Source organism: Anopheles nili (assembly GCF_943737925.1).
Source record: "Anopheles nili chromosome X unlocalized genomic scaffold, idAnoNiliSN_F5_01 X_unloc_2, whole genome shotgun sequence".
In the NCBI taxonomy this organism is placed as follows: Eukaryota; Metazoa; Arthropoda; class Insecta; order Diptera; family Culicidae; genus Anopheles; species Anopheles nili.
In genome coordinates, this window is record NW_026525478.1 from 582,501 (window position 1) to 592,953 (window position 10,453).

Here is a 10,453-nt window from a genome sequence, read left to right on the forward strand (position 1 = left end):
CCCAGAACTTGACTTCCCGAAAAATTTCAACTTGTTGCATAGCACCAGGCGTACACACGGAGGAGATTGTAGCGAGACGAACACGCTGTTGGAAGACAACCGAATGCACGCGGGATTGCTCACGGAGCAAGCGCAAGCACGCGAAACAGCTTGCACGGGTGATGGACCACATTGGACGAGTGACGGTTACCGGTTACCAGTGGGTTAACCATGTTGTAACGGGCTAAGAGGCCTGTTAAGCCAGAGTGTACGGAGTTCAGATGGCTAGGTGCGCACGCAGGCATCGAGGTTTTGATGGTTTGCGCAGAGTTGTAGCACGGCAGAGAGCGCGCCGGAGCAGTTTCAGTCCAATCGGACGATGCGCGGGTGTTTTACAGAACATTGAAAGTTGTATGGAAGAAAACCCCTGGAAGTATGCAATATATGGGAAAACACGAAATACTCTCGGATGGAGGTGTCTGAGAAGTTTGGCGTATATGGACGAAAGTTAGCCACGGTGGTGTTCTAACATCGGTACTTGGGACGCAAAACCGTCGGACGCATGGTTTCGAGGCAATGTGCGAAAAACGGGCCAAAACGGTGCACGAACAAAGGGGCACGCGCTATATCTGGCAGAAGGAGAACTCTGCGAGGTGTTGTGTGTATGGACGAAAAGTAGGCATTACGGAGTTGAGCAAACGCGCCGAAGACCGCAACTCGATATCTCCAACCGGCTGGTCGGTAGAGCGATTCCCAACACCCCATAGACACCGCAATGGGTGAAAATCGGCTAAGTCCCAGAAATGGGTTTTCACCCAAAAACAGGGTGATGGAGACATTGCACGGAGTTGGCGTATATGGACGAAAGTTAGCCACGGTGGTGTTCTAACATCGGTACTTGGGACGCAAAACCGTCGGACGCATGGTTTCGAAGCGATGTACGAAAAACAGGCCAAAATGGTGCACGAACAAAGGGGCACGCGCTATATCTGGCAGAAGGAGAACTCTGCGAGGTGTTGTGTGTATGGACAAAAAGTAGGCATTACGGAGTTGAGCAAACGCGCCGAAGACCGCAACTCGATATCTCCAACCGGCTGGTCGGTAGAGCGATTCCCAACACCCCATAGACACCGCAATGGGTGAAAATCGGCCAAGTCCCAGAAATGGGTTTTCACCCAAAAACAGGGTGATGGAGACATTGCACGGAGTTGGCGTATATGGACGAAAGTTAGCCACGGTGGTGTTCTAACATCACTACTTGGAACGCAAAAGCGTCGGACGCATGGTTTCGAAGCGATGTACGAAAAACGGGCCAAAATGGTGCACGAACAAAGGGGCACGCGCTATATCTGGCAGAAGGAGAACTCTGCGAGGTGTTGTGTGTATGGACGAAAAGTAGGCATTACGGAGTTGAGCAAACGCGCCGAAGACCGGGAATCGATATCTCCAACCGGCTGGTCGGTAGAGCAATTCCCAACACCCCATAGACACCGCAATGGGTGAAAATCGGCTAAGTCCCAATATGTACCTTCAGAGGGGCATATCCCGAAAACTACTCGTCAGATCGGGGCCAAATTCACAGAGAAGACACATTTCGAGGAGTTGTTTCGGATGAGCGATAGTGGTTTTTGGGTGAAAATGTACCCCTAAACCTTGTACAGAGAGGACCCCTTCCGTAGAGCAAAATCCTGAAGGTCGGGGTCGCGCAAGGGTCGACATGGGTCGAGGTGGACTATCATGCGAAACCACTTTTTTCGGTCCCTACGGTGCCCCTAGATGATGAAAAGTACAATCCGAGGTTGATTACGAACACTTTTGTGCACCCCCTTCCGTAGAGCAAAATCCTGAAGGTCGGGGTCGCGCAAGGGTCGACATGGGTCGAGGTGGACTATCATGCGAAACCACTTTTTTCGGTCCCTACGGTGCCCCTAGATGATGAAAAGTACAATCCGAGGTTGATTACGAACACTTTTGTGCACCCCCTTCCGTAGAGCAAAATCCTGAAGGTCGGGGTCGCACAAGTGTGCACCCCCTTCCGTAGAGCAAAATCCTGAAGGTCGGGGTCGCGCAAGGGTCGACATGGGTCGAGGTGGACTATCATGCGAAACCACTTTTTTCGGTCCCTACGGTGCCCCTAGATGATGAAAAGTACAATCCGAGGTTGATTACGAACACTTTTGTGCACCCCCTTCCGTAGAGCAAAATCCTGAAGGTCGGGGTTGCGCACAAGTCGACCCCCTGCCGTAGAGCAAAATCCTGAAGGTCGGGGTCGCGCAAGGGTAGACCCCTTCCGTAGAGCAAAATCCTGAAGGTCGGGGTCGCGCAAGGGTCGACATGGGTCGAGGTGGACTATCATGCGAAACCACTTTTTTCGGTCCCTATGGTGCCCCTAGATGATGAAAAGTACAATCCGAGGTTGATTACGAACACTTTTGTGCACCCCCTTCCGTAGAGCAAAATCCTGAAGGTCGGGGTCGCGCAAGGGTAGACCCCTTCCGTAGAGCAAAATCCTGAAGGTCGGGGTCGCGCAAGGGTCGACATGGGTCGAGGTGGACTATCATGCGAAACCACTTTTTTCGGTCCCTACGGTGCCCCTAGATGATGAAAAGTACAATCCGAGGTTGATTACGAACACTTTTGTGCACCCCCTTCCGTAGAGCAAAATCCTGAAGGTCGGGGTTGCGCACAAGTAGACCCCCTTCCGTAGAGCAAAATCCTGAAGGTCGGGGTCGCGCAAGGGTCGACATGGGTCGAGGTGGACTATCATGCGAAACCACTTTTTTCGGTCCCTACGGTGCCCCTAGATGATGAAAAGTACAATCCGAGGTTGATTACGAACACTTTTGTGCACCCCCTTCCGTAGAGCAAAATCCTGAAGGTCGGGGTCGCGCAAGGGTAGACCCCTTCCGTAGAGCAAAATCCTGAAGGTCGGGGTCGCGCAAGGGTCGACATGGGTCGAGGTGGACTATCATGCGAAACCACTTTTTTCGGTCCCTACGGTGCCCCTAGATGATGAAAAGTACAATCCGAGGTTGATTACGAACACTTTTGTGCACCCCCTTCCGTAGAGCAAAATCCTGAAGGTCGGGGTTGCGCACAAGTCGACCCCCTTCCGTAGAGCAAAATCCTGAAGGTCGGGGTCGCGCAAGGGTCGACATGGGTCGAGGTGGACTATCATGCGAAACCACTTTTTTCGGTCCCTACGGTGCCCCTAGATGATGAAAAGTACAATCCGAGGTTGATTACGAACACTTTTGTGCACCCTCAAAACTGGCCAAAATCCTGAAGGTCCGGGTTCTCGGAGCGCTCGAGGCCCTCGGACGTGCACGAAAAGTCGGTACCCACGCCGAGCTTCAGAATTTGGTCTCCAGAGACTAAGTCCCAACCGAAACTGGCAACCCACAAAAGTGTACCAAGGAGTGGTCGGATCGAGTTTTAGTGTTCGAGAGTATTGACGAGGATGGTTATACGCAACTTTTTGCTAAAGGTGTCCAAGACCGTCAGACCCTTACTTACGGAGATATAAGACACGTGCGTGGTTGCCCGTGCCGAGCTTCAGAAATGTTGCTCCAGAGACTAAGTCCCAGAAAACCTTCGGACCCCAAAAACTCCCAGAAGGAGTCGTCGGATCGTTTCGCGATGTTCTAGCGAAATGTTCAGCTCGACGGAATGCAACTTTTACCTAAAGGGGTCCAAGACCGTCAGACGCTTAGGTACGGAGATACGGGCATGGGTCGGTTTTCCCCATACAAAATACCCCATGGAAAACTGCAAAACCCAAAAACCGGTCGAAGGAGTGGTCGGATCGTTTCGTGGTGTTCTAGTGAAATGTTCCATTCGATAGGGCGCAACTTTTTGCTAAAGGTGTCCAAGACCGTCAGACCCTTACTTACGGAGATATAAGACACGTGCGTGGTTGCTCGTGCCGAGCTTCAGAAATGTTGCTCCAGAGACTAAGTCCCAGAAAACCTTCCGACCCCAAAAACTCCCAGAAGGAGTCGTCGGATCGTTTCGCGATGTTCTAGTGAAATGTTCAGCTCGACGAAATGCAACTTTTACCTAAAGGGGTCCAAGACCGTCAGACGCTTAGGTACGGAGATACGGGCATGGGTCGGTTTTCCCCATACAAAATACCCCATGGAAAACTGCAAAACCCCAAAACAGGTCGAAGGAGTGGTCGGATCGTTTCGTGGTGTTCTAGTGAAATGTTCCATTCGATAGGGCGCAACTTTTTGCTAAAGGTGTCCAAGACCGTCAGACCCTTACTTACGGAGATATAAGACACGTGCGTGGTTGCCCGTGCCGAGCTTCAGAAATGTTGCTCCAGAGACTAAGTCCCAGAAGACCTTCCGACCCCAAAAACTCCCAGAAGGAGTCGTCGGATCGTTTCGCGATGTTCTAGTGAAATGTTTAGCTCGACGAAATGCAACTTTTACCTAAAGGGGTCCAAGACCGTCAGACGCTTAGGTACGGAGATACGGGCATGGGTCGGTTTTCCCCATACAAAATACCCCATGGAAAACTGCAAAACCCCAAAACAGGTCGAAGGAGTGGTCGGATCGTTTCGTGGTGTTCTAGTGAAATGTTCCATTCGATAGGGCGCAACTTTTTGCTAAAGGTGTCCAAGACCGTCAGACCCTTACTTACGGAGATATAAGACACGTGCGTGGTTGCTCGTGCCGAGCTTCAGAAATGTTGCTCCAGAGACTAAGTCCCAGAAAACCTTCGGACCCCAAAAACTCCCAGAAGGAGTCGTCGGATCGTTTCGCGATGTTCTAGTGAAATGTTCAGCTCGACGGAATGCAACTTTTACCTAAAGGGGTCCAAGACCGTCAGACGCTTAGGTACGGAGATACGGGCATGGGTCGGTTTTCCCCATACAAAATACCCCATGGAAAACTGCAAAACCCAAAAACAGGTCGAAGGAGTGGTCGGATCGTTTCGTGGTGTTCTAGTGAAATGTTCCATTCGATAGGGCGCAACTTTTTGCTAAAGGTGTCCAAGACCGTCAGACACTTACTTACGGAGATATAAGACACGTGCGTGGTTGCTCGTGCCGAGCTTCAGAAATGTTGCTCCAGAGACTAAGTCCCAGAAAACCTTCCGACCCCAAAAACTCCCAGAAGGAGGCGTCGGATCGTTTCGCGATGTTCTAGTGAAATGTTCAGCTCGACGGATTGCAACTTTTACCTAAAGGGGTCCAAGACCGTCAGACGCTTAGGTACGGAGATACGGGCATGGGTCGGTTTTCCCCATACAAAATACCCCATGGAAAACTGCAAAACCCAAAAACAGGTCGAAGGAGTGGTCGGATTGTTTCGTGGTGTTCTAGTGAAATGTTCCATTCGATAGGGCGCAACTTTTTGCTAATGGTGTCCAAGACCGTCAGACCCTTACTTACGGAGATATAAGACACGTGCGTGGTTGCTCGTGCCGAGCTTCAGAAATGTTGCTCCAGAGACTAAGTCCCAGAAAACCTTCGGACCCCAAAAACTCCCAGAAGGAGTCGTCGGATCGTTTCGCGATGTTCTAGTGAAATGTTCAGCTCGACGGAATGCAACTTTTACCTAAAGGGGTCCAAGACCGTCAGACGCTTAGGTACGGAGATACGGGCATGGGTCGGTTTTCCCCATACAAAATACCCCATGGAAAACTGCAAAACCCCAAAACAGGTCGAAGGAGTGGTCGGATCGTTTCGTGGTGTTCTAGTGAAATGTTCCATTCGATAGGGCGCAACTTTTTGCTAAAGGTGTCCAAGACCGTCAGACCCTTACTTACGGAGATATAAGACACGTGCGTGGTTGCTCGTGCCGAGCTTCAGAAATGTTGCTCCAGAGACTAAGTCCCAGAAAACCTTCCGACCCCAAAAACTCCCAGAAGGAGTCGTCGGATCGTTTCGCGATGTTCTAGTGAAATGTTCAGCTCGACGAAATGCAACTTTTACCTCAAGGGGTCCAAGACCGTCAGACGCTTAGGTACGGAGATACGGGCATGGGTCGGTTTTCCCCATACAAAATACCCCATGGAAAACTGCAAAACCCCAAAACAGGTCGAAGGAGTGGTCGGATCGTTTCGTGGTGTTCTAGTGAAATGTTCCATTTGATAGGGCGCAACTTTTTGCTAAAGGTGTCCAAGACCGTCAGACCCTTACTTACGGAGATATAAGACACGTGCGTGGTTGCTCGTGCCGAGCTTCAGAAATGTTGCTCCAGAGACTAAGTCCCAGAAAACCTTCCGACCCCAAAAACTCCCAGAAGGAGTCGTCGGATCGTTTCGCGATGTTCTAGTGAAATGTTCAGCTCGACGAAATGCAACTTTTACCTAAAGGGGTCCAAGACCGTCAGACGCTTAGGTACGGAGATACGGGCATGGGTCGGTTTTCCCCATACAAAATACCCCATGGAAAACTGCAAAACCCCAAAACAGGTCGAAGGAGTGGTCGGATCGTTTCGTGGTGTTCTAGTGAAATGTTCCATTTGATAGGGCGCAACTTTTTGCTAAAGGTGTCCAAGACCGTCAGACCCTTACTTACGGAGATATAAGACACGTGCGTGGTTGCTCGTGCCGAGCTTCAGAAATGTTGCTCCAGAGACTAAGTCCCAGAAAACCTTCGGACCCCAAAAACTCCCAGAAGGAGTCGTCGGATCGTTTCGCGATGTTCTAGTGAAATGTTCAGCTCGACGGAATGCAACTTTTACCTAAAGGGGTCCAAGACCGTCAGACGCTTAGGTACGGAGATACGGGCATGGGTCGGTTTTCCCCATACAAAATACCCCATGGAAAACTGCAAAACCCAAAAACAGGTCGAAGGAGTGGTCGGATCGTTTCGTGATGTTCTAGTGAAATGTTCCATTCGATAGGGCGCAACTTTTTGCTAAAGGCGTCCAAGACCGTCAGACCCTTACTTACGGAGATATAAGACACGTGCGTGGTTGCTCGTGCCGAGCTTCAGAAATGTTGCTCCAGAGACTAAGTCCCAGAAAACCTTCGGACCCCAAAAACTCCCAGAAGGAGGCGTCGGATCGTTTCGCGATGTTCTAGTGAAATGTTCAGCTCGACGGAATGCAACTTTTACCTCAAGGGGTCCAAGACCGTCAGACGCTTAGGTACGGAGATACGGGCATGGGTCGGTTTTCCCCATACAAAATACCCCATGGAAAACTGCAAAACCCCAAAACAGGTCGAAGGAGTGGTCGGATCGTTTCGTGGTGTTCTAGTGAAATGTTCCATTCGATAGGGCGCAACTTTTTGCTAAAGGCGTCCAAGACCGTCAGACCCTTACTTACGGAGATATAAGACACGTGCGTGGTTGCTCGTGCCGAGCTTCAGAAATGTTGCTCCAGAGACTAAGTCCCAGAAAACCTTCGGACCCCAAAAACTCCCAGAAGGAGGCGTCGGATCGTTTCGCGATGTTCTAGTGAAATGTTCAGCTCGACGGAATGCAACTTTTACCTCAAGGGGTCCAAGACCGTCAGACGCTTAGGTACGGAGATACGGGCATGGGTCGGTTTTCCCCATACAAAATACCCCATGGAAAACTGCAAAACCCCAAAACAGGTCGAAGGAGGGGTCGGATCGTTTCGTGGTGTTCTAGTGAAATGTTCCATTCGATAGGGCGCAACTTTTTGCTAAAGGTGTCCAAGACCGTCAGACCCTTACTTACGGAGATATAAGACACGTGCGTGGTTGCCCGTGCCGAGCTTCAGAAATGTTGCTCCAGAGACTAAGTCCCAGAAAACCTTCCGACCCCAAAAACTCCCAGAAGGAGTCGTCAGATCGTTTCGCGATGTTCTAGTGAAAATGTTCAGCTCGACGAAATGCAACTTTTACCTTAAGGGGTCCAAGACCGTCAGACGCTTAGGTACGGAGATACGGGCATGGGTCGGTTTTCCCCATACAAAATACCCCATGGAAAACTGCAAAACCCCAAAACAGGTCGAAGGAGTGGTCGGATCGTTTCGTGGTGTTCTAGTGAAATGTTCCATTCGATAGGGCGCAACTTTTTGCTAAAGGTGTCCAAGACCGTCAGACCCTTACTTACGGAGATATAAGACACGTGCGTGGTTGCCCGTGCCGAGCTTCAGAAATGTTGCTCCAGAGACTAAGTCCGAGAAAACCTTCCGACCCCAAAAACTCCCAGAAGGAGTCGTCGGATCGTTTCGCGATGTTCTAGTGAAATGTTCAGCTCGACGGAATGCAACTTTTACCTAAAGGGGTCCAAGACCGTCAGACGCTTAGGTACGGAGATACGGGCATGGGTCGGTTTTCCCCATACAAAATACCCCATGGAAAACTGCAAAACCCCAAAACAGGTCGAAGGAGTGGTCGGATCGTTTCGTGGTGTTCTAGTGAAATGTTCCATTCGATAGAGCGCAACTTTTTGCTAAAGGTGTCCAAGACCGTCAGACCCTTACTTACGGAGATATAAGACACGTGCGTGGTTGCTCGTGCCGAGCTTCAGAAATGTTGCTCCAGAGACTAAGTCCCAGAAAACCTTCGGACCCCAAAAACTCCCAGAAGGAGTCGTCGGATCGTTTCGCGATGTTCTAGTGAAATGTTCAGCTCGACGGAATGCAACTTTTACCTAAAGGGGTCCAAGACCGTCAGACGCTTAGGTACGGAGATACGGGCATGGGTCGGTTTTCCCCATACAAAATACCCCATGGAAAACTGCAAAACCCCAAAACAGGTCGAAGGAGTGGTCGGATCGTTTCGTGGTGTTCTAGTGAAATGTTCCATTCGATAGGGCGCAACTTTTTGCTAAAGGTGTCCAAGACCGTCAGACCCTTACTTACGGAGATATAAGACACGTGCGTGGTTGCTCGTGCCGAGCTTCAGAAATGTTGCTCCAGAGACTAAGTCCCAGAAAACCTTCGGACCCCAAAAACTCCCAGAAGGAGTCGTCGGATCGTTTCGCGATGTTCTAGTGAAATGTTCAGCTCGACGGAATGCAACTTTTACCTGAAGGGGTCCAAGACCGTCAGACGCTTAGGTACGGAGATACGGGCATGGGTCGGTTTTCCCCATACAAAATACCCCATGGAAAACTGCAAAACCCCAAAACAGGTCGAAGGAGTGGTCGGATCGTTTCGTGGTGTTCTAGTGAAATGTTCCATTCGATAGAGCGCAACTTTTTGCTAAAGGTGTCCAAGACCGTCAGACCCTTACTTACGGAGATATAAGACACGTGCGTGGTTGCTCGTGCCGAGCTTCAGAAATGTTGCTCCAGAGACTAAGTCCCAGAAAACCTTCGGACCCCAAAAACTCCCAGAAGGAGTCGTCGGATCGTTTCGCGATGTTCTAGTGAAATGTTCAGCTCGACGGAATGCAACTTTTACCTAAAGGGGTCCAAGACCGTCAGACGCTTAGGTACGGAGATACGGGCATGGGTCGGTTTTCCCCATACAAAATACCCCATGGAAAACTGCAAAACCCCAAAACAGGTCGAAGGAGTGGTCGGATCGTTTCGTGGTGTTCTAGTGAAATGTTCCATTCGATAGGGCGCAACTTTTTGCTAAAGGTGTCCAAGACCGTCAGACCCTTACTTACGGAGATATAAGACACGTGCGTGGTTGCTCGTGCCGAGCTTCAGAAATGTTGCTCCAGAGACTAAGTCCCAGAAAACCTTCCGACCCCAAAAACTCCCAGAAGGAGTCGTCGGATCGTTTCGCGATGTTCTAGTGAAATGTTCAGCTCGACGGAATGCAACTTTTACCTAAAGGGGTCCAAGACCGTCAGACGCTTAGGTACGGAGATACGGGCATGGGTCGGTTTTCCCCATACAAAATACCCCATGGAAAACTGCAAAACCCAAAAACAGGTCGAAGGAGTGGTCGGATCGTTTCGTGGTGTTCTAGTGAAATGTTCCATTCGATAGGGCGCAACTTTTTGCTAAAGGTGTCCAAGACCGTCAGACACTTACATACGGAGATATAAGACACGCGCGTGGTTGCTCGTGCCGAGCTTCAGAAATGTTGCTCCAGAGACTAAGTCCCAGAAAACCTTCGGACCCCAAAAACTCCCAGAAGGAGTCGTCGGATCGTTTCGCGATGTTCTAGTGAAATGTTCAACTCGACGAAATGCAACTTTTACCTAAAGGGGTCCAAGACCGTCAGACGCTTAGGTACGGAGATACGGGCATGGGTCGGTTTTCCCCATACAAAATACCCCATGGAAAACTGCAAAACCCCAAAACAGGTCGAAGGAGTGGTCGGATCGTTTCGTGGTGTTCTAGTGAAATGTTCCATTCGATAGGGCGCAACTTTTTGCTAAAGGTGTCCAAGACCGTCAGACCCTTACTTACGGAGATATAAGACACGTGCGTGGTTGCCCGTGCCGAGCTTCAGAAATGTTGCTCCAGAGACTAAGTCCCAGAAAACCTTCCGACCCCAAAAACTCCCAGAAGGAGTCGTCGGATCGTTTCGCGATGTTCTAGTGAAATGTTCAGCTCGACGGAATGCAACTTTTACCTAAA